The sequence below is a fragment of the Eupeodes corollae genome, chromosome 1 (genome assembly GCF_945859685.1).
Source record: "Eupeodes corollae chromosome 1, idEupCoro1.1, whole genome shotgun sequence".
Lineage (NCBI taxonomy): Eukaryota > Metazoa > Arthropoda > Insecta > Diptera > Syrphidae > Eupeodes > Eupeodes corollae.
The window spans coordinates 214965777-214990846 of record NC_079147.1 but is presented as its reverse complement, the minus strand read 5'-3'; positions in this window follow the sequence as shown (position 1 = coordinate 214990846).

Genomic DNA, 25070 nt, shown 5'->3' with positions numbered 1-25070 from the left:
TAGAATTTTGAAAAATAAAAATTCAATATTTTTTTAAAAATCCAAACAATTAAAAATTACATTTTTGTTAATCAAATATTGTTAAAGCTATACAGGAGCTTATTCAGAAAAAAAATTGTTAAAATAAGTTCATAAGTTTCTGAGAAAATTAAAAAACAAAATAACGGTTCTATGAGCGGTACCTTTCCTGAGCAATACAAAAATATGATTTTCTTATAGAAAGAAGCCAAGTTAAAAAATAAAATTTTAGAGAAAATTAAAAAAAAATCTATCGGTTTGTTTTTGAGAAAATTCGAATTTTCGTTTTTTGACCAAAAAAATTGTATGGGTGCCACTGTTAGGTTTGATCTTAAAAAAAAAATGAAAAAAACGCCTAACGCGAATCTGCTCAAAACCTTAACTTCCAAGTTTGAACTCAATCGACCCAATGGTTTAGGCTGTAGGAGCGTGGACAGACAGACAAAACCGACCGGACGGAATCGCGGGACCCACTTTTTTCGACTTCTCTAACATCGTAATATCATGTTTGATTAAAATCTCGAGTTCGAAATTTTGCACGAATGCAAAACTTGCCATATAGTTCCTATATGTCGCAAGTAAAATAAAATGCACGACTGGGTCGCACGAACTTGCTACTGTATGCAAAAAGTCTGTTTAAAAAAGTACTTATATAAGATTTTATCTGTAAAATAAGTTTGTCTTCAAAGATATAAATGCCATTTGATTAGTAAAAAAACCAGCAATTCATCCACACAACTCATCCTAGGACATTTCATCCCGCAAATGAAATATACTTGTAACCGTACTTAACGAAAACAATTGTCTATATATTCAACTATTTCGTTCAATTGGATAGCCTTATTTTAATTTCATGTTAAGAGAACCAGGATGGAAAGTAAATTACCTGAAGATAAGAAAGAGGAAGAATATGTATGTTTAAATTGTAAAGCGATCACCTATTGATTGTGTAGTTAGGTAGGTGTCTAAAACGAATATAGAATAGTTCACTTCGCCTGCACAGCTTTATGCAGATAGATAGATAAAGACATGTTTATGATGATAGTGAGTGAATGTCATTGGTAGGTATCCTACTTTCCTACAAGTTTTCAGCGCAAACATGGAGTTATTCCGTTCAGTTTATTTTTTCGTTAAAGTTCAAGAAATTGCTATTCATGTGTTGGTTACAGCCAGGCTCTTGTGCGTTTTGGATTTTAGTTATGAAGTGACACGTAAGCAGTAGTTGTAGAGGTTGTACGTTTCTTTAACTAGTACTAAGTATTTATTTTTTTATATAATCGAAAGCAAGTAAAATATGTGTTAAACAACCTTATTCTTAAAGAACTATATTTTAAAATCTAATATACAAAAGTACCAAGATAATACTTCTTGATAGACACTTTAAAATAGATTGTTGATTAAACATATCATAATCGTTTCACGGCCATAGTTGGTATATTTAATAGTTATAGTTATAAAAATACATAAATTGTACCAAATGAATTAATTTAGATAAAAGATAGGATTGTAATTAAAATTTTGTCAAAATAATTTACTAAAAATATAAATAATTAAATTAAAATAATTAAAAAAAATATTTTAAGATTCAAAATTTTACCTGAAAAATAAGTTTGTCTTCAAAAATTTAAATGCTATTTTATAAATCAAAAAACCGTTGATTTTTCAATTTTTTTTTTTGAAAATCGTTAGAGCGGTTTTTTTTTAAATTAATTTTTTATATATAAAATTTTTCCATTTTTTTCTAAAAATATTTTTGGTATGCAGTTGCATAGACATTAAAAATATACGCTATGCATTCGAATTTTGTAAAAAATTTTTTTGAGATATAGAATTTTGAAAAAAAAAATTTCAATATTTTTTTAAAAATCCAAACAATAAAAAATGCACTTTTGATAATGAAATATTGTTAAGGCAATATAAGAGCTTATTCAGACAAAAAATTATTGAAATCGGTTGATAAGTTGCTGAGATAATTAAAAAACAAAATAACGGTTCTATGGGCGGTACCATTCCTGAGCAATACAAAAATATGTTTTTCTTATTAAAAGAAGCAAAGTTAAAAAATAAAATTTTGGAGAAAATTAAAAAAAAATCTATCGGTTTGTTTTTGAGAAAATTCAAATTTTCGTTTTTTGACCAAAAAAATTGTATGGGAGCCACTGTTAGTTTTGATCTTAAAAAAAATGAAAAAAACGCCTAACGCGAATCTGCTCAAAACCCTAACTTCCAAGTTTGACCTCAATCGGTCCAATAGTTTAGGCTCTAGGAGCGTGGACAGACAGACAAAACCGACCGGACGGAATCGCGGGACCCACTTTTTTCGACTTCTCTACCATCGTAATATCATGTTTGATTAAAATCTCGAGTTCGAAATTTTGCACGAATGCAAAACTTGCAATATAGTTCCTATATGTAGCAAGTAAAAATTAGGTGGGGCAACAGTCCGTTGAGATTTTGAGTACAGTGTCAGGAATAAAAGGAACCTAAAGTTTCAAGCAGAATTCGAACGGTTAAGGGAACTTTTCATTACAAGAATTTAAGGGATTTCTCATTCACGGGTAGTACCCGTGGAAAAAACAGTATAGATGGCATGAGCAGGGTTTGCACCCATGACCTCTGGCATGACAGTCCAACATACTAAACACCATGTCACTGGTCTGTTATTCTTCGAAAATGATGCTGGCCAGGCCATCAGAGTCAACCGCGATCGCTTTAGTTCAACGATCACAAACTTCTTTTGGCCTGAATTGTATGAAAGGGACACCGAAGACATAATTCGACAGAATAGTTCTACGTGCCACACAGCTCAAGATAAATGGGACGTGAATCAGTTACCAAGATCGTCGGATTTAACCTCTTTAAACTTTTTTCTCGCGGCATTCAAAAACAACCTTATCGATGCCATCTGTCCAATTCAGTCTGATTTACGTGTCAAAGTTCGTGAAGAACACGGACATCTGTTCTTATAAAATAAAATAGTTAAAGTAATTAAATTTTTATGTTTTTTAACGTCTTAAAATGACATGTTCCCATACAATTTGTTTTTGGTCAAAAAATGGGAAATTTAAAATTTTCTCAAAAACAAAACCATAGATTTTTTGTTAATTAAAATTCTGTTTCCTCAATCAGTTAAATTTGTTAAATAAAAAAACATATTTTTGTATTGTTCTAGAAGGGTACCGGCCATATAACCGTTATTTTGTTCCTAAGTTCTTTTAAGAACTTATCAACGAATTGCAACAATTTTTTTTTTCACTATACTGTCTCAATAAAATTTAATAAATAAAAAAGTCATTGTTTTTACTTTTGATTTAATAAAAAAATAAATATTAAATTTTTCTTCGAAATTCGATATGTTGCAAATGGGTCATCATTTTCTTACGAAATTGAAACGTGAAACGCATATTAAAAAACTCTAAATAATTGCATACGAAAATATTTTTATAAATACAGGAAATATTTATAACTAATACATGAGCATTTTATTTTGTATTGAAAGAAATCTATCTGTTTCCTAAATTTGAATTTCGATCAAAAAATTTGTATGATTACTACTGTTATTTTGTTTTCATTATATAGGCAGGCAGATAGATGCAATATGGACAAAACGTTCCAAGACGTGGAAAGCATATAGTTGGCTCATCAACTTTCGAGTTGGGCAAATTTCTTGGTTTATACAACTAGTAGTAGTACCTACCCGTGGCATGATGGGTAGTGCGTTGGACTGTCATGCTTAAGGTCTTGGGTTCAATCCTTGATTGTGAAATTAGTGTATCTAAATCTTCATCCCCTATTGTCTTTGAATATAAATTCTATGCTGTTAGTCTTCTTCTGACTTTAGATCTCATGTTGATTACATTGGATCTAGAGGTAATTCACTTTTAAGTTTCTTGAAGAGGAACTACAAAGATTTTAAGGATGCCTATACTTTCAAGACCTTATTCATGTCTAAAGTTCTACCTGTTTTAGAATATTGTTGTAACGTCTGGTCTCCTTTTAATGGAAATAATATTTTGAGAATCGCAAGAGTTCAGAAAGATTCACTCTATATGCACTTCAAAAACTTAACTGTTCGCGCTCTTATTGCCTTAAAAACGCTTAAATTTCGGAGACAAGTTCAAAGTGTTTTGTTCATTAAAGATATAAATGATAACAGAATAACATCTTTTGATTCGCTTTCATTAATTCCATTTCATGTTCCATCACGAGTTTTTCGCAACATAAATTAATTATTTTATTTTGTAGTAATTTTGTAATCAGCAGATATTCGAACAATTGATAAAATAAATAAAAAATCTTAAGTTTTTTCACGGGTACTGTCTCTTTCGAGGAATTGACAAATTCTCCAAAAGTAATCCTTGTCACGAAGAGTCCTTTGTCAAGTCAGCCATTCGGATTACGCTTAAACTGTAGGTTCCCTCCATTCCTGACAACAATACTCAAACACAGGAATTGTTGGGAGTCGTCATTAAGCCCTAGTTCCCAAATGACTATTGCGCCAATTAATTTATTTATTTTTAATACGACTACTACAGTCGTTTTCTTTATACATCATTTGGTTTTTAAAACGTAAAATCTCTTGGTAAAACAATGTTTTATCCAAATAATTTGATTTGAAGAATATAATCTCACTTATATTTTTAATAATTTGTTTTTCGATTTTCGAAAAAAATTAAATTGATTTTTACTGATTTTTTTTTCAAGAGACAATTTCATAAGAAACTATTTATTAGTTTTTGTATAAATTCAAATTGTACATTTTTAGATGTCATATGAAGACTAAACAAATTAAATAAAAACCCTACGCGACTCTGCTTAAAACCTTTACTTTCAAGTTTGTATGAAACGATCCAATGGTTTATTTATTTATTTACATAATTAAGAGATTTTAAATCTACAGTTAGACTACCGAATTCGAATGCATATTGCATACAACAAAATATTTTTCATAAAATAAAAATAAGCATTAACAATTTTACAACAATAAAAATATATTATAAAATTAAAAATCAATTAAAATGAAAATGAAAATACAATAACAATCTAATTTTTAAAGAAGATTTATTTAGATGAAAGTCAAATTCAATATGAGACGCAATAACATTAGTTTCACTGATAGCGGGTTATAGGTTAATTTTTTGCATAGTTAACTCTTTATGATCATCTTCACGGAATTAAGAACATACCTTAGTTGTCGCGATTGAGCCTATAAATTAATTAAGGATAAAAGAAATGGGCACTTAATATGGTACGATAAAATATAACTTATAAACATAACTGAATACATTTTTCGTCTATTTACAAGTGATTGCATACCTAAAAGTTGACATCTGGTAGTAGGTATATGACGGAGGGTCGATATTAAAATTTTTTTTGAATCATTTCAATTCTGATTGGATGAATGTTATAGAATGGATTCCAAATAACACAGCAGTATTGTAGATCTGACAAAAGATGACTAGAGCGATTTAAGAGCAAAAGGGTCTTTGAAATCTTTACTATTGCATTTAATAAATATATGCTTGACAAAGTTTAATTTAGAGTACAAAATTACGCCCAGATCTTTCTTTTCACAAGCTCTATCAAGAAAATGGCTATAAATCTTATATTCGAAGATAATTTGGGAAAAGTTACGACAAAAATAAAAACATTCGCACTTAGAAGCATTTAAATATAATTGGTTAACAAAGCACCATTCAGATAATTTACGAAGATCATTTTGCAACAGATGACAATCCGTAATGAACTTTATACATCTAAAAAACTTTAAGTCATCAGCAAATAAAAGTTGAACAGAATTTTCGAAAATATCAGGTAAGTCATTGATTCAAATTAGGAAAAGAAGTGGCCCAAGATGGCTACCTTGGGGAATACCTGAGGTTACCAAAACGGTACTTGAAACCATATTTTCAATTCAAACAAATTGAATACGATTCTTAAGGTAAGAGTCCAACCATTTCAAAAGATTTGAATGAAAACCGAAAGAAATTAATTTTCACAACAAGTAGTCTATCAAAATCTGTGTAAATAACATCAATGTGGTGACTTTTTTCGAGTTTATTTAAAATAAAATTGGAGAAAATGGACAAATTGGCAGTTGGTGATCTTCCTTCTACGAAACTGTGTTGAAATGGTGAAATCTGTTCTTTCACGAGGAAAGCTAACATATTGTGTATCAATTTTTCGAACAGTTTTGGTATACATGATAATTTACAAATCGTACGATAATTGTTTATTTGATGCCTTGATCCAGAGTTATGAATTGAAGTTAAAAATAATTTTGTCCACACTGATAGGAACTCACCACTAGATAGAGGGCTCTTGAAAATAAGAAAAAGAGGTCCTATAATTGCTAATGTACATTTTTAAAGAATAATCGGTGGTATTTCATCCGGACCTGGATTTATGTATTCATTCAAACTCAAAAGGCCACTTTCTATTTCAGACATATTTAGCTCTATTTGGCCAATATTCACCTTACAATCTTGAAATAAAAATTCCCTTTTATTTTGTTTTTCATATAAGATCAACAAATTTACTGTTTTTTTTTAAGGTTTGATTCAAATGTTCAATGATAAGATTTAAACAGAATTTTTTTAAGAATATCGAATTCCGTTGTAATCGTATATAAATACCTTTTAAATCATTATTATTTCCCGATGCACGAGCTCGTTTATAGGCCTTCTTTTTTTTATTACATAAATTACAAAAGCCTTATATTAAACCAAGGAGGCTTCGAGTTATTTTTTACTTGAACTTTTGGTACATACATATCAATTGCCAATTTCATATTATCAATAAAATAATCATAGAATTGCTATACATTGAGAGAATTAAAATTTTCATGCCACGGAATATCGGACATATAACTCGCTATGCCTTCGAAATTTCATAATGGATCGAGGTAGACAAAAATTGGATTTAATGATTTGTCTACATTAATAAGTTAATCTTTATCTACAAAAATAAAATCTAAAGTACGGTTTAAATCATTTTTGCAACAATTAATTTGAAGTAAGTCATAACGTGTAAAAGAATCAATTTCATCAATTCGCTTTCAAAATCAAACTTTACATTAAAAGGTAATAGATGAAGCTCTTCGGGATCAAAAACCCATTCTAAGTTAGATAGATTAAAATCACCTAGAATTATAATATATTCATTGTTTTTGAGATTTGAAAGAATATATTCACAATTTTGTACATGTAGTTTATAGAGATCGAGTGAGTTGTTGTTGAAAATTTCTGCATTGTGATGATTTTTTGCTAGCCAAGTTTCTGTGAGAAGAAGAAAATGTTTTGTAATTTTGTGCGTGGTTTTGGAGACGCCAAACACACTGGTCGTCCAAAAACAAGCCGTTCAAATGTGAATGTCGATGCAGTGCGTGAGAGTGTTGCTGACAATCCAGGAACCATAATTGGGCCATATTTTTTTGATAATGATGCTGGTTAAGCAGTGACTGTTACTGGTGCTCGATATCGCGACATTATTACACAGTTCTTTCTGCCAAAATTAGATGATATTGATGTGTCCAATATGTGGTTTCAACGAGACTACATGTCGTACAGCCTGTGAAACAATTCAATTACTGCATGAGACATTTCCAGGTCGTGTGCTCTCTCGTTTCGGTGATTAAAATTGGCCTCAAAGATCGTGTGATTCAACACCATTAGACTTCTTTTTATGGGGTTATTTGAAATCACAAGTCTATGTCAACAAGCCCACAACCACCCTTGCATTAAAGGAGGAGATTCAACGCTGCATCAACGAAATTCAGCCACATTTATGCAGAATGGTCATGGAAAATTTCAACAAAAGAGTGCGCATGTGCATGCAAAGCCGTGGAGGCCATTTGTCCGATGTGTTATTCCATACATAACCCTATCCTATGTACTTTACGAGTCAATAAAAATATAACTATCAAAAGACTAAAAACTGCGTTTTCTGTTTAATTCAAATCTTGCGTTAATTTTAGGACACCCTTTATATTAATTTGAATAGTAAATATTTTTCTAAGAAAATGAAATCGTTTAGACATCTCTTTAAATCATTTTTCATCCAAATAGTATGAACAAAATAATCATCCTACTATTTTTATTAATTTTGTTTTGATTTAAGAAAAAAATAAGAACTAGTCATTGATTTTACCCACGAAAATTCGGGAAATGTAGTTCGACAAATAATTCTTTTTATGAGGTTGTACATTTTTCGGAGAATTTTGTACACTCATATTTTCTTATTTTTAGCAATTTAAAAAAATGTAAAGTAGTTGGCTCAAAAATATGTGGGACCAAATTCCAAAAATACAATTCGTCTAAATAAAAATATAAAACATGCCCGACAAAAATTTTACAAACAAATTTTCTTTAAAAGTGTTTGCACATTTACATTAAAAAAAATCACTTTTTATGGCGGTAGTTTATACAAAAATGTGTTCCTTGTATTATATAGTTTTTATTCATAAAAATTTCTGCATTTAAATCGTTCTTTTAAATTCAAAAAACTTTTTTGATATATATGCATGTATAATACGTAACATTTTCCTAGAATTTAAAATTTTAAAGTTTTCAACAAATTTATATTCAAAAGAAACTCAATAAACAAAGTCTGCTTCTTTTGACATCTTATTTGTTAAAATTCGTTCAGTGAGAGCTCCAGAAAAGCGAGGATTACTAACAAAATAGTATATAATGATTTTTATTAGTTATTATTTAAAGTTATAAGTCCCTAATCTGTTACTTAGAAGCCTAGGTGTTTATATTGTATATTAAATCTTAAGATTATCAAAATCATTGTTTTTTTAATGTTACTTGTGTGTCACATAAAGTGTTAAACTTTATTTGACAGCTACAATTCATCTTATCTAAACTTTATTTATATAACAAACATCAATTGTTTTAAAGCAAAACAAAACCCAAAGTCAATATTAACTTTTATAAAATTTTACGTCGTTCTTATAAAACTATCGACACATGGAATTTAACAATAGAACTTAAGTTTATAAACCAAATACTTCACGAATCAATTCAAACTTTTTTAATCTAATTATATTTCTTGAATGTCTAGTATTTAAGTTAAATCTTGCATTCAACTTACGAGAAGTAGTTTAAAAGGTATACGGGACGAGGGAGGTACGGATGAAGTCAATTCCCCTAAACTAACCCAATCTCCCTGCTGTATTATAAACCCACTTGAGATTTTCAAATCATCTATATCTAAACTATGTTAAATTAACTATAGGGGTTATATAGTATATAATTCCTCCATTCATATACAATTCAAAGGAGTCACTCGTCAACGTTGCTCTACTTATAATTCTAATTTAATCTAAAGCTGGTACTTAATCTTGTTTTAAAAACATTTATCCTCTTATCCCCGAGTAACCTCATTGCGAATGTGCTTTTCCATTTTCCACACAACTACATATACATATAGAAAATGATCCACACATACACATATATTCGGTACAATATTAAGTTGTGTACGTTCAAGTTCATATTGCCAAAAGCTCCTCGTTTTGAATTATTATCTCATGAATATAAATAGAGATGCACAAAGAATGAAAGAAAGAGAGAGAAAGTCCCCAAAAGTTGCACATAACTCTAGACTGCATTGTTAGCAATTAATATTGGATTTTGGATTTTTTGAAAAAATAAAAACAACTTCTTTTCCTTTTTTAATATTATAACATGTATGATATCAGGATACAAAATTATGGAAAATACAAAGGATTCCTCTATACATGCAGTATACTGTACGAATAACAGTACAGGACTCGGCAAGTGTAAAAACAAGGGGAAGTCAAAGTTGTGCATTCTTAAATCCCCTGTTGTATTTTATAAATCGTATTTTTGCATAAATCCCATATCGCATGTGTGGAATGGAATTATGAAATTATTGTGTTTTGTATGTGGAAAAAGTTTTAAATTTGTCTGAGCTCAGAATCGGCAAGGAAAGTTAATTTTTCAACTTGAAATATGGATTAACATATTATTTATTTCCATCCACATTACGGTGTTAAAATTTGCAATTAATTTTGTATTTTCATATTTATGAAAAACACGAAAAGTATAGAACCTTTCTCAGAAAAAAATAGGGGTGAATTTTAAGCTTTAAATTTATTGTGTTGGGTTTAGTGACTTAAGATTACATTCAAAACATATGATTGGATAATTTAGAACATAGTACGAGTATATCAAGTTGAGATTTTTCAAAAACTTAGTTTAGTCAATTTTTGGACATCTCTGCCATTGTTTAAGTTTTGACATACGAGTAGTATTGATCACTTTGTGCGTTTGTGAGTTAAAATAATTCATGCTTATGTGATCTAAATATAATGTATTTAAATATATGTATATACAACAAATTCTGAGAAATCCTATTTTTGTTAATATCCGATATGCAAGAAATTCCATTGGAATAACTCAAATACAAACAATAAAATTTGTATTGAAAAGGTTTTTAAATCACTATCATAATATTAACAAAATGTAACTTGAATCTACATAATCTGTTATAAGCTAATTGAATATGACTATTTTAACAACGCTTCATCACTTTTTCAACAAAATGACACTATTGCACATTTGGAATGAAGCTTGAAGATGACACTGATAAATCGTCTGCTTGAAGGTAAAAGTCACTAAGTGCAATTTTTCCAAATTCGAGAAAAAGTTATTTTGTGTTGATGTAATCATTTCCCATAAGTATGAAAAGTCACTAAGTGATATAACTGCTATAAATGCAAATCAGAGAATGGAAAAATTCACTATTTAACTATTAACATAGTTTTTCCTGTTTTTTGCTCTCCTGAAAAATTTTGATTTTGTTACTTAATGACTTTTACCTCCAAACAGACGAAATATTTATTTTAGTGAAAAGTCAAAAAGAAGTTTGAATGCAGATTTGAATGAGTTTTTTATGAGTTTAATTAAAAATCTTTTTAGGGCGATTTCTTTCACTATTGCTTAACTAAAGGCAAACTATCAAGTTGATCAACTTTTAAATTAATTACAACTCTAGAGCTAGAACTCAAGTTGAAATTTCTTTTCCTTCACTAATTTTTTTTTCAAGTCCCTAGTTTTAAGTTAAAAATATGGCCTACTTTAGAATTTTTGGAAACAGAAATCGACAGTTTCATAAATAAATTTCTGTAAATATAAAGTGTTTTTATTTAGATTAAATATTTATTAAGCGAAAATATTATACTTATTAAAAACTGAAGTGATTAGAGTGATTTAAAAAGAATCGTATCGTTACTGTCACTATTATCAGTATTTTGGCAGTCAATGACCAAAAAGTTGATGCACAGTGTACAACAATTTGTTGAAAACACACACTTCATATTAAATCACTAAAACTTATTTGTTTCAACAGTTATGCAGCAAAGTGAACATTTTGGGAAGCACTCATTTTCCGACTTTTATAATTCAGATCAGATTCAATATTGATAATGAATGTCACAAACTGCATTTGTTTTAAAAAAGTAAGTGTATTCGATTCGTTTCTCGCTTTCAACCATTCTATATTAGAAATTAAGAAGCGATTGGTTCTACTTTCTTCAACCGATTAAAATAAGAAAATTCCAATTTCATTTCAGGTAGTTTAAACAAAAATTCTATACTTATTTACATACATAAAAAAAAACAAAAAAAAATCAATATTTCTATGTTTTTTTTTGGGAGTTATGAAAATCTAAGTTTGACTAACTCTAAAGTTAGAAATTGACAGTTGAAAACGTCAACTTTGAGTGAATAAAATCAAAATCACGAATTGATGATACAAATTCTCAAGTTATGTTCAACTTTGGCTGAACAGAATCGGCCTTAAAGTTCCACATATCTTTTTTATTTATTTGAGATATTGGTCAGCCAAACCGTAAAGTTTTTATTAAGTCAACTGAAATGAAATTAGTTCTCATTGGACTCTTCGCTACAGAATTTACGATGTTATCAATCATGTCAAACAAAGGTGGAGACTTGTTGTCTTAATGTCTTAAAAATGTCTCTTAAATGTTCCAAAAAAATAAAAGTTAAGATAGAAAAATTTTAAACGAATAGGATCTTCTTAAACATAATTTTAACAAACACAATTTTTTGCTGTCAAAGTTATTATGAGATGGAAAGGCAAGGATTACATTTGTCATTTTGCTAATACGAAAGTTGTAATTTAAATTATTTGATTATGAACGTGTATTTCTTACAAAACAAAAAACTACAATTGGCTGCCACTTTTGTAATTTTACAATTTCAATTGCAAATAAAGGCAGAAGTCACATTGAAGGCCGAAATACGAAAAACATTCAAAAATGTAAGAGCGTCAACATCATCAGCAGTGTTTGATCATTTTTTGTAAGGCTACTGTCAGCTGACCCAAAACATTTAAGGAAGTAGGGACAACATTTTCTCGCCGCACTGTTTTTCAGTACTAATCGTTTAATTTTCTCAATTGCACTATTAAATTAGATATACTTCAAATCAAACATTTGAAAGCCACTATCTAGTGTACCTGTGCATAAAGTAAGTCTACAGTGATAAATCACCAAAGGTAATGCTCCCTTTTCCTACTTATGTAGTTTCATCATAAATTGTCTGGTAACCCTAATTTGGAAAGTGTTTATGTTTATGGAAATTCAATTAATTTAAACCAAATAATAAAAAAATAAATAACAAACAATAAATTAATTTTGTTATTATTAAAATTTTGATTTAGTAAACTTTTTTTTTATCATTATTGACGAATCTCGAAATCCTGCTATTCATTTAAAAAAGAATAATATGTAAGAAATACAGTTTTTAAGATCAACTGTAAACGAAAATGTATCAGTTAAATTCATTATTAATTAAAGAAAAGCTTATTTTACAAAATTTTAACAACCTTGCAGTCTTAAAAATAAGAAGTGAACCTTTCCGTTTGTGGAATATCTATTAACACTTTCTTCATACATTCATTCATTACGAAGCGTATTTGGAGAAATGCAGGGTCAGTCACGTTTCACAGCACTAAATTACGGGGATGATTTTTCTCTCTGGTGAAATTCATTTAAAATCACTTCTGAATGAAAAATTTAAAAAAAATAAAGATACCTACACAAATATGCACATATTTCATTTCATTTTAAATGTTAAAATTATTTATGTATTTATTTTCAACAAGTTGTCTTGGAAAAATAATGAACCGTTTTAATGGTTTCAAAAATTAAATTATAAAATGAATATAATTAATACACAATCGCATATTATTTATGTTGAGTGATTTTAAAAAAAAAATTAAAGAAAAATCAACAAATATAATTTTTTGTTGCCGATAAATAAAAAATGCAATTAACTTAATAATAAAAGAAAATTATTGTTATTATGACCGTGAATTAAATTTAAGTTAGTACGTTTGGTTGATTGGTTTTGAGAAGGTATATTATATATCAGAACTTCGAATGCTTTAATGACAATTAAGAAAATAATCATGGCCCACATTAATTATATTGATGGTGTCACAGAAATTAAACCAAGATATAAATGTTCGACAAATTAGTAAAATTTGTAAAATATTGTTAAAAGAGAGATGTTCACTCATAAAATCTGCGGAAGGTTGAAAGGGAATAACTTACAAAACATTTTTTTTATGAAGATTCAAGATATTCAACTCAACTGCTTAAGATGTTTTGAGAACGTGGGTTCATGTCCTAAAACGGTACCATTTTTAGTTTAACCAAAGTGGTTATAGAAAGATAGATAGATAATTTCTTTATTCTTATTTATGAATTCATATATTACATTGCGCTCGAATACATAGTTAACAATAACATTGTATAATAAGAATAGTTAGTGACAACTATTATTTTTTAAAAATAGTGGTGATGATAAATCGATTTTATTTTGTGTGGGGTTACAAAAATATGATGGAAGAAAAAAATTTAATATAAATTATACATTGAAAATTATAAATTAGAAAAATAAAAATAGTATTAGCAAAATTAGTACCCGTGGCATGATGGTTAGTGCGTTGGACTGTCATGCAAGGGGTCTTGGGTTCAATCCCTGCCTGTGCCACCTTAATTTAAAAAAATAATTTACGCGGGTACTGCCTCTTGCGAGGAATTGACAAATCCTTCAAGAGTAATTCTTGTCATGAAAAAGTGCTTTCTCAAACTAGCCGTTCGGATTCGGCATAAAACTGTAGGTCCCTTCCATTCCTGACAACAGTACTCGCACACAGGAATGGTTGAGAGTTGTAAGTCACTAGGCCCTGGTTCACAACGGACTGTTGCGCCACCCCATTTGATTTTGATTAGCAAAAATAAATTTGAAAATTTAAAAAATCTTTGTTAAAAATTAAGTTTCAGCAAGCAAATCGTATTTGGTTATTTACATAAGTTTAATTTTAGACAGTGTAACGTAGCAAAGTTTCTATTCCTTTGTGGTCTACGTCAAGAAGCCATAATTTTATTTCTTTTAAAAACGCGCCAATATTTCTTATTTTACGAACTTCTATAGGAAGCGTGTTAAAAAGTTTGCATTAAGCAATGGAATCGCTTGTCCTGTAGCTTGTCCTACGAAAATATGGGATATTTACTATATAGGAGGAATTACTTCTAAGACGTCGTGTGTCCGAAATCGGACTTTCCAAATATTCAGCTCTTTTTAAAAAAAAAACTTTTAAAACTTTAAAAAAATATAAATGTCTAACGGGAAGAATTTTTAAAGTCCCATTGATGGTGTTAAACGATGGTTTTTACAAACGTTACGTATAGCTGATTTTTGAATAATGGTGAGTTGTTGTAGTTTGTTGACATATGAACCGCCCCAACAGGGTATTTCATATTGCAACGTGGGTACTTAAAGTCTTCAACTATTTCAATTTCAAAACAGATACCAGTGCATTTAACGTTGGGATGGTATGATTGAGTATGATGACCATTACACTCACCATAAAGTAACTTATGACTGAGGCAATCGTGAGAATGAAAAATTATTGGTATGTCGGGAGAGATACTACCTCTTAGGCTGAAAAACATTAACTTTGTTTTGCTGCTCACAATTAACTCATGTTTAGCAAACCAAAATCTTAGCAAGTGAAGATCATAGTTAATATCTGAAATTAGATTCAAAGGACTATTGCTACAGTATGCAATTCCAAGGTCCTCGGCAAAGGCTCTGACTTTACCTCGGAAAAGAAGTGAAAAAAGGGAATTAATATAAACCAAAAATAAAATTGGTCATAGCACGGATCCCTGTGGGACTCCCAAAAGACTATTTTTAGAGGAACTTATGCTGCACCCCAATTTTACATTGTGTGATCTAATTTTTAGATAAGACTCCAGCCATTTCCAAATGAATCCACGAAAACCAATTTTATACAGTTTATGCAAGAGTATGTTATGGGTCATCTAAACCTTCTTGTAAAACGGTTTCAAATATATATAACTTTTGATTTGAATACGTTTTAAATTGAACAAAGAACAAAACAAAAACACCATCATACAAGTATTTCTTGTTTTTATTTTACTCAAATTAAATTTCTTAATGCTATGATTTAAGAAGACATACCAATTTTCAGAAATAATTCCTGGAACCAAAAACTATTAGGGATGGACAAGTCTAGTAATCCTTTTTGGAACGTGGCAAATGTGATTACAAGAACTTAACTCGCATATTCCCGCATTGACGTTTTGAAACCAAATTATGATGTCGGGAACTCAAAACGCAAATACACCGGCTGAAACACTTTGTTATAATTAATTCATGGCTGACAGTACCACAGGTAACATTTCTGTTGAATCTTTAGTTTCAAACTCAATTAACTTGTAAAACTGTTGTCAAGACAGTCGAGACTTGCTCGCACTGGATGGAGTCGTTCAGTAAGACAGTTTCCGATAAGGACCGAAGACATAGGGTGAGGTAGGAGATCCAGTTTTAATGGCTTCAAATTGAGAATGTCATGTAGGTTTAACTATTTGATTGGGGACAGTTAGGGTGCCACGAAAAAAAAATTATAAAACAATAGAAATAAAACAAATTGAAAAAAAAAATAAAAATAAAAAAAACAAAAAAAGTTTTTAATGAGTTTTAAGTAATTTTAAGAAGTGTTATTAGTTTTGCTTAGTTTTAAGTGTTATAATGGGTGTGCCCTTGGTATTCAAACACATGCATTTTGTATTAAAATCACTTTATTTAATTTTAAAACTATTAATTTATTTTATATTATCTGAGGCGTCTGCCTATTAATCGTTTCCCAGCAAAAGTGATCAAAGGAAATACTATGGCGGGCAGCGATGGGTTTGCTACAGTTGGAATAAAAATATCTTTTGGTTTTCGTACAGTTTGAACAAACTATTTAACAAAACTCAGTAAGTTTTCACTATGCATATTAATAGTGTAAACGCTACAATGGGTTTCGTTTTTTCTTTATTTCATTTTAAGTTTTAAAAGATATTTTAGTATAAGTAACATATTTTTTAAGTTTTTTAAATTTTGCTAGTTTTTTTAAGAATTTTTTTCTAGCTTTAGAATAGGTTTAAGATCTTGATAAAATAAAAAAAATGATTAAAACTTGTTATGCTAATAATAATATAAATCTAGTTACAACTGACGACATAAAGAACAAAACAGAAAAATACGTGTATTTAAAACATCTTTCAAGATCAGGATTTAGATTTTTACAATCATTGTTAACTCATGTCTTCAGCTTGGGTGTTTTCCAATGCAATTAAATTATCCCTATTTTAAAACCTGGCAAAAGTGCAAATATTCCCGTTAACTACAGACCAATAAGTTTACTTAGACCTAAACCAAATGCTCTGAAAAAATAATTTTAAAACAACTAATAATATTTATTGAGCAAACTAATATTTTATTCCCCGAATAGTTTGGTTTTCCGCCTTCTCATCAAGGCCATCATATTACAAACCATATCAAGCGAAATGTTCATACTGGAAAAAGTACAGATATGATGTTGCTTGATGTAGAAAAGGCATTTAATTTAGTTTGGCTTGACGGGATTCTCCATAAGATGTTTGCTGTTAATTTTCCTATGTACCTGATACAAATTTTTAAGTCCTTTTTGTTCTCAAGAAATGTATAGTGTATAGTGAACAACTTTGTATCTGATATGTTTGCTTGTGTGGTATTCCTCAGGGTTCTGTTTTGGGCCTAATTCTTTACAATGTTTTCACTCATGACTTTCAAAGACTCCTAAACTGCGATTTAGCTATTTTCGCTGACGATACTTCTATACGATATTTCAATAAACATTGCCGTGATGTTTCAGTGATGTTTCAGTGATGTAAATGTTTCTGATAAAGTTCTATCACATATCATTTTCAAAGCTCTTGTTTTGTTTTAAGAGCACCTGCCCAAATATGTGAGTTATGTTCAAGTTTTGGACAAAAGCTTTGTAAATTAAAGTCAGATCAGAAGTGGTAAAAAATTTCTTGCACAGACGGAGAAATCCTAACCACCTTGCAGCGTTTTTGGCGACATCGAATATGTGATCATTCCATTAGAGGTGTTCTGTGATATACTAACCAAGTACTGAAGTTGATTAGTTTCCTGGATGCAAGCGCGGCTCATGGATAGCAGCATCGGGAGTCAGAGACAAAACGGAGCCCTGGGGGACACCAGCATTTATTTTAGGAGTTTCAATTTGAAACAATGCAATACAACTTGTATTGAGCGGTTAGAAAGGTAATTTCTAATCCAAAGAGGAAGAGATTCATCAATACCAAAAAGCACGCATTTTCGATAATAGAGCTTAATGCCAAACTCTATACAAAATGCCTTTTAAATATCAAGTGCAATAAAACTTACTTCCTCCTTACTTTCTCCAAAACAGAAAGAAGGGATTTGAGTGCTATTTGATGATAGTTGGAGGAAGAAGAGGATTCGCCTTTTTTAGGGACAGGCTGGACAAATGATATTTTCCATCCACTCGTAAAGAGACCTGTTGAATAGGAAAAATGGTAAGGTTTACACAGTGGTTTTGCCAGCGTTGAAGAACACCTCTTTAGAACAATAGGAGGGATACTATCCGGGCTAGCGGATTTGTGGACGTCAAGGTTTTTAAGTATTCTTGCAACTGCACGAGTGCGAAAGAAGATTCGTCCCATAGAATTGTTTACGCTCTTAAGAACAGGAGGACTCCTTACACTCACCGGTAGCGTAGAATTAACAGCAAAGTGTTCAGCAAGCAAATTGGTTTTGTTAGTCGAGCTTACATAGGGAGTGTCATTGTGAACGAGCGTTGGAATCGAACATTGTGTTTCGTACGTTTTTTACAAATGACCAAATATTTTTACTACATTCGAAACATTGTAGTATTTGTTAGCTTAATTTCTGGTCATGAAAAATTTAGTTCGTCGAATATGACGGTCTTTCTAGCTTGTTTGAAGCCAGAATTTATTATTCCTTTATATTTCTGTTTTTTTTTTTTCAATTTGAAACCGATATTATGTTCAATAACTTAGTAACATTAGTTGAATCAATATTCTAAGGTACTTACTATCTGTAAAATTGTAATGTAAAAGGCACTTTTAGATGTTTTATTTGTGTGCAACCCTTTCTCTTGTTTTTCTTCGTTACATTCGTTTCTATTATTAATATTTATGTTTTTTTGTTTCCTTACTTTTTTGTTTAATGATGGTTTTTAAATCGTATCTATTCCACTATTAGAAAAACTCATTATTCGGCAATAGTAAGATAGCCTATATCAATTTCAGTAAAATGTGCAGTTTAGGTAAGAAACAAATGGGATATTTTGGATACAGTAAAAATTACATTACAAAATTTTGTGAGCATATATCTTTGAAGGTTGAAGTAAAAAGCTGGGTTCGATTTGAATCTCCAGCAAATAATTAACTTTTATCAGAACGCCATTTTTTACTAAATATCAATTGTCCTTGCATTTCCTCATTTTAAAATGGCACAAAAACAAAAATCTTTTTCATCTAGAAATAAAAAGACCAATGATTTTCGAGTAATTTGAAAAAGTGTATTTAACCCAATTTGAACTCGCCAACAGTTGTTGGTTCCAATCCGAAATAAAAGGACTGTTTAAGGAAGTGCTGTTCACGACGTATAAATGTAGCTCTCCGCCAAAATTCATGTTTGTCGGAATCTTTTCGAAGTAAGGCCAATTTTATAACTCGATAAGAATTTTATTTTCTGTTATAATTTGCAAAATTCAAAAGAATTTTTCTTAAGAAAATGTTACCAACATACTTAAAAATATAAATCTCTAATTTAAATCTGCTGAAATTTGAAAGCCTTCCTTAACAATACCAATTTCATAAAAGTATTGTTGTCTTCACATTTGTTTTAAATTTTCAATCATGAGATTATTAATCTTTGTGGTTTTTTATTAACGAAAATGAAAACTCAAATTAACTTCATTCGAATGCGTAAATTATATAATTTATTTTAACTAGAATTTCAACGATAATAAGAACGGAAAAATACCACAATGCATTGCAATTTAAATTTATAGATCACGTTCATAGATACATCGAAATATTATTGATTTCTTGGTTATAGGTAAAAAATTAATTAGAGGAATGCTATAATTAACGGGTATTTAAAATTCAGGATGTTTACGATAAATTCGAAATTCTTAGAAATATGTTTATAGATATTGTGTACGTACCGTAGGAGGAAATTCATTAGAATTGTGGTAACAATGACTCTGTTGTTCAATTAGCTCCATAAGCCTATAAGTAAACAAACAAAGTATTACAATATCAAATTGATTTCCAGGTTTGCTAAGGCAAACTGTCATCAAATTGAGTGATTAAAGAGACAAGTTTTGAAGTTAATTATGTAAACAGTGTCATTAGAATGATTAACATCACATTTGTTTATTTATTTATTAATTGGTTTTAAGGTTTAATCATTGATTGTTTCTTTTAGGTTTATGTTCAAGTCATTTAACCTACGAACTAGAAAAGTGTTATAGTACATGGGGTCCTTAGAAATGCAACCTGCAAGCTTTATACAAAGTAATTAATTGCCGTTTTTTGTTTTTGCAAAATTATGCAAATAGTTTTTCTTCGTTCCATCATTATATATATTTTATGCCCTTGAAGGATCTTATTAGCATGTTTAAGTCGCAAAGTGTTCGTGTGGAACTAATCAAATTTCCGGGTCTACTTATGACGCTATTCATGTGATGATGATGATGATGATTATAATGATGGAAACGTTAACTAAAGAAATGTGTCACACAAATTACCTACACTGTGAACGGTAGGTAGGTCCAAGTATAGTGATTTTATATTAACGATAAGACATGCAACAAAGGCCGGTCCTTGTTTAAGGTGTAATAAATTTCAACCATAAGATGAAAGGTAATTTTCTTTTTCAATATTGCCAACGTTTTTATGTATGTTTTAATATAACGAGGTTATAGTGAATTTCGTTGCTTTTTTTAATAAAAATAAGCAATTATTTTATAAACTTCCAATAGGAAGTTATTGTAATGGGTCCGATTTGTCGAATTGAAAATTTTGAACTTTCTCGACGTTTAAAGATTCTAGATTCGAAGTATAAGATTTTAAGAAAGATGTCTGTGCGTGCGTGTGTACGTAAGTTCGTACGTCCGTACGTCCGTACGTTCGCGACGTTTTTTTCGTCGTCCATAGCTCAAAAACCAGAAGAGATATCGATTTCAACATTTTGGTTAACCCTAAATATCGCACGAACCAATGATCTCTGATCTTTGTCTCGGATAGTTCATCAAGTTCGTGAAAGAATGCTTTTCCAAAGTTTTTCATTCTAGTGTTTGCCAAAGCAGGACATTTGCAGAGGAAATGGATTATCGATTCACTTTCTCTTTGGTCAATACAGCTACGGCAAAAGGTGTTGTAAGAGATACCAAACTTCTCTGCATGAACTCCTAAAGGCCAATGTCCGGTACAAACCGTCTTGCCTTGGCCTGCATAGAAGATCGTTTGTACGGGGTTGATTATAGGTGAGCCATATCTTCCTAGATATAATGCAGTTGGGTAAATTGCTCCACCTTCGGTTTGATTCAGTTTGGTAGATAGAAAAGATTTTACTCTTCATAGCACCAAGAGGAATGCTAACCATTTCCGCAAGTGAGCTATGAACGACCGATCCTTGCCTGGCTAGCTCGTCAGCCCGTTCATTTCCCACGATACCACTAAGGCCCGGAACCCAGATCAGGGTGACACCGAGGTTAATATTCAGGCTCGCAAGCTCATCGCGACATTGCTGGACTAATTTAGATGGTTGTGTCGAAACCTATCGACACGATGTCATCCTCCCAATCTTCTCTGGATGGAAAAATAACCTTAAAACCCTTACTAAGGCTCAAAGTAGGAGTGCAGTAGTCAGTGTCAACCGAGATAATATCTGAGGGAAGCAATTTCGTTGTGTTGCTGTGACCATAAGGTTTTGACAACCAGCTGTTTGATTCCTTCAGCCTAATAGCGCTGCAGGAAACTATGTATTTAATAAAAAGGTCGATTGGTAGAAGATCCAAAATAACCTTTAAGGCGTCCGTTGGGCAAGTACGCATTGCCCTGTGGTGTTGACGCAAGCTGTTCTCTGAACCTTCTTTAGCTTATCAATATTATAGGCTTTGCTAAGAGCAGTCCACCACACAATCGAACCATATGTTAAGATTGGACGTACTACGGCTGTGTACGCCCATAAAATCATCTTCGACTGAAGTCCCCACTTTTTGACGAAAGTTTTGCTGCAGGCGTAGAAGGCAACACAAGCCTTCTTAACCCGTACTTCAATATTTAGTTTTTAGTTTTTAGTTTAGTTTAGAGTCGAGTATAACTCCCAAATATATTGCACTGGAAGACAATGATAGGATTTGACCGTTGAGTCGAGGTAGCGTGAAGGGCGGTACTTTAGTTTTGGTGGTAAAGAGCAACAGTTCAGTTTTACTTTGGTTAACTCCTAGTCCACAACTCGTGGCCCAGTTGCTAACTTTCTGACTCCGTGATTTCACTAATCACAGAGGTGTACTTTCCTGACACCAATAGCATACCGAATCATCCGCATAGGTTACCGCCTTCACTCTACATCTCTCTAATTAAACGAGAATTTTATCCATGACCAGAAGCCATAGAAGAGGCGAAAGGACACCACCCTGGGGTGTTCCTCTACTCACGTTTTTTGTTGCGATTGTATTGCCTAGAGTGGCTCGAATCTTCGTGATACCAGTACATTTTTGGAAAAACAAATCCAATCAATGTTTTTTTTATAAATCAAAAAAACTGAAAAAAATTTGATACCTACCTCGAAAATTTTACGAATCAAAAATGATTTCATCTCTAAAACAATTTTGTGCAACGAAAAACATATCTGGAAAAATGTTGATAAAAATCGAATTGACAGTTTTTTTTTACAAAAAATAAGAACCTAAAAAATAAAATTAATAAAAGTTGGTAAAAATTGATTTTAGGCTTAAATATCTTTCCAAAACTTTGAGATATTGTCTATGAACTAATTTAAATTTTAAAAAAATGTTGTTTTCAACATTGAGTAACATTTTGAGAAAAATCTATTTGACAGTTTTTATACAAAAAATAAAAACCTAAAAAAACAAACAACAAAAGTTGGTAAAAATTGATTTTCGGCTTAAATATCTTTTCAAAACTTATTGGCTTTAAACTAATTTAATCTAATGAGAAATATTGTTTTCAACATTTAGTCAAATTTTGAGAAAAATCGAACTTACAGTTTTTTTTACAAAAAATTAAACCTAAAAAAACTTTTCTTAAAGTTCGTAAAATTTGATTTTCAATTTAAATATCTTTTCAAAAATTTGAGATACATACTTCAAATTAATTTCATTTTATAAAAATATTGTTTTCAATATTCAGTTAAATTTTGAGAAAAAAGGAATTTTCAGTTTTTTTATAAAAAATAAAAACCTAAACAAGACAACCCAAGCAAGACAAATCGGCAGACGGGTTGGAAAGTAATCAGTTATCGCATAGCAACCTTTTTTATATTATTTTATTGTAGCGGGAATTATTTGTTTCCTACGATTTGATTGATTTATGAAAATTATCACCGTTTATTATGATGAGAACAAATAGAAGAAACATTTACAAAACAAACCTTCTTTAAATTTTCGGAAAAAATATTTTCAAAAATTGGAGAGATTAGTAGGCAAAAAATATTTTCAAAAATTGGAGAGATTAGTAGGCATGAACTGAACGCCAGTAAAAGTAACAATCTCAAATATTTATTAAATATATATCTTGCTGAAGTTAATATATTAAAAATGAATAATATGTTTTGTTTTAAGTTTTGAGTTTTTTTTATTTTTTAAATAGCAGTTTTCGAGTAGACTATACAAGATAATCTAAATGAAATTTTTTATATGTGTTCAAAGACTACTTCTTTAGTTTAGCAATCGAAGTGCTAACTGTTAGCACATTTTCCCCAACAGGTGACTCATATAACGAAATGTTGAGAAAGATAACCTTCAAAAATATGAGCTTATTTATTTTCAATACTAGCTTTTGATTTTTTACCAATTAATGGATTCTTATAGTCAAATTTCTTTTAATAATTGTTTCTAGTGGATCAATCGTAAAAGTAACCTATCTACACTCCTAGATTTTTAACGCACTGGATTTCCACTCTGTTAGAATAACATTAATTTGAATCTTTTCAACGGGTACGAAAAAGCTCATTTCTTTGGCAATTTTCCAACAAGGAATAAAAAGTGTGTATGTACATCTTAAACCAGTTGTAAAGTAGTTATACCAAAATGTATCTAATCGTAGGGCCTTAGAATTCTCGAGAATTGTTTTTACATCTTCTAGTGAAATTATATCATCTTTTACTTAGAATTGTTGAGATCTGATAATTGACACTGATTACTCTACTGTAGTTGGAACTACTGCTAATAATGTTGTTGCCTTTCTTGATGATATCTACAAAATGGCAAGACACGTTAGAATCTTTATATTTGACCCTTTAACAATTTTGGCAAGGTTTCAAAAAGGCTTACTAACTCTTTCCAGTGTTTGTAGCCTTGCGTTCCACACTTATGTTTTGCTTCCTGAGAAAATACTTTAATTAAATTATTTCGGACTTATATATCGTACGTTTCTCATAGATGGAAAGAATTTCTAGTTGTTATCGGCAATAACCCAAATTTGTTTCTTTTTTTTGATAAGTTGGCCAATATTAGCAGGAAGTGAATTCGAGCTTCGTTGGTAACCTTTTTATAGGAACAGATTGTGCTACACTGTTAAACACGACATTTGTGGAAATTTTAACGGCTTCAATTATTCTCTATTTTCGGTAAAGTTTCTAATAAAAGGTGGTTAAATTTTAAGGGAAGATGTGGAATGTCAATCATACCTAAACGTCAAGTTTTTTCTGCATTTCATTTGACATTTCTCACTTACAGACAGACTAGCTCACGTTATAACCAGTCAGTGTTACTATGAAAATAAGCATTCAAATCTGTATTTTTTTCCTAAATGAGGCCGGTCAGGCAGCTACTGTGATTGGTGTTCGCTGTCGTGAGATGATAACGAACTTTTTATGGCTCTAATTGGTGATAAGGATGTTGACGATATGTAGTTTTAACAGGACGGTGTCCTGTGTCCCACCACACTACTAACGAAACAATGGCTCTTTTAACAACAAATTCAATGTCCATGTCAATTGGCCTCCAAGATCATGTGATTTGACATTGTTGGACTTTGTTCTTCGAAGTTGTGTGCATTTTGGGATCGAACTTTAATATGCCTTAGCGTCATCAAAAATTTGAACTATGGGGTAGATGTATACCGTCGAGGTTGCGACAGACATTTGGCCGTTATTTTCTTAATACATAATTGAACCATACCAATATTTTTATAATTAAAAGAAATAACACAAATTGTATTTAATAATTTGTGATTTACTCATAACGAACATCGGCCCTACAAATTTAACCAACCTTTATATCTTCATTTTCAACCTTCTCCATTTAACATTTTCTTTCGTTATGTTCTAGAACTGATAGTGGTTTTACAGTGACGCCTGATATATTACTGTAATTAAGTGGCGCCTTTTATC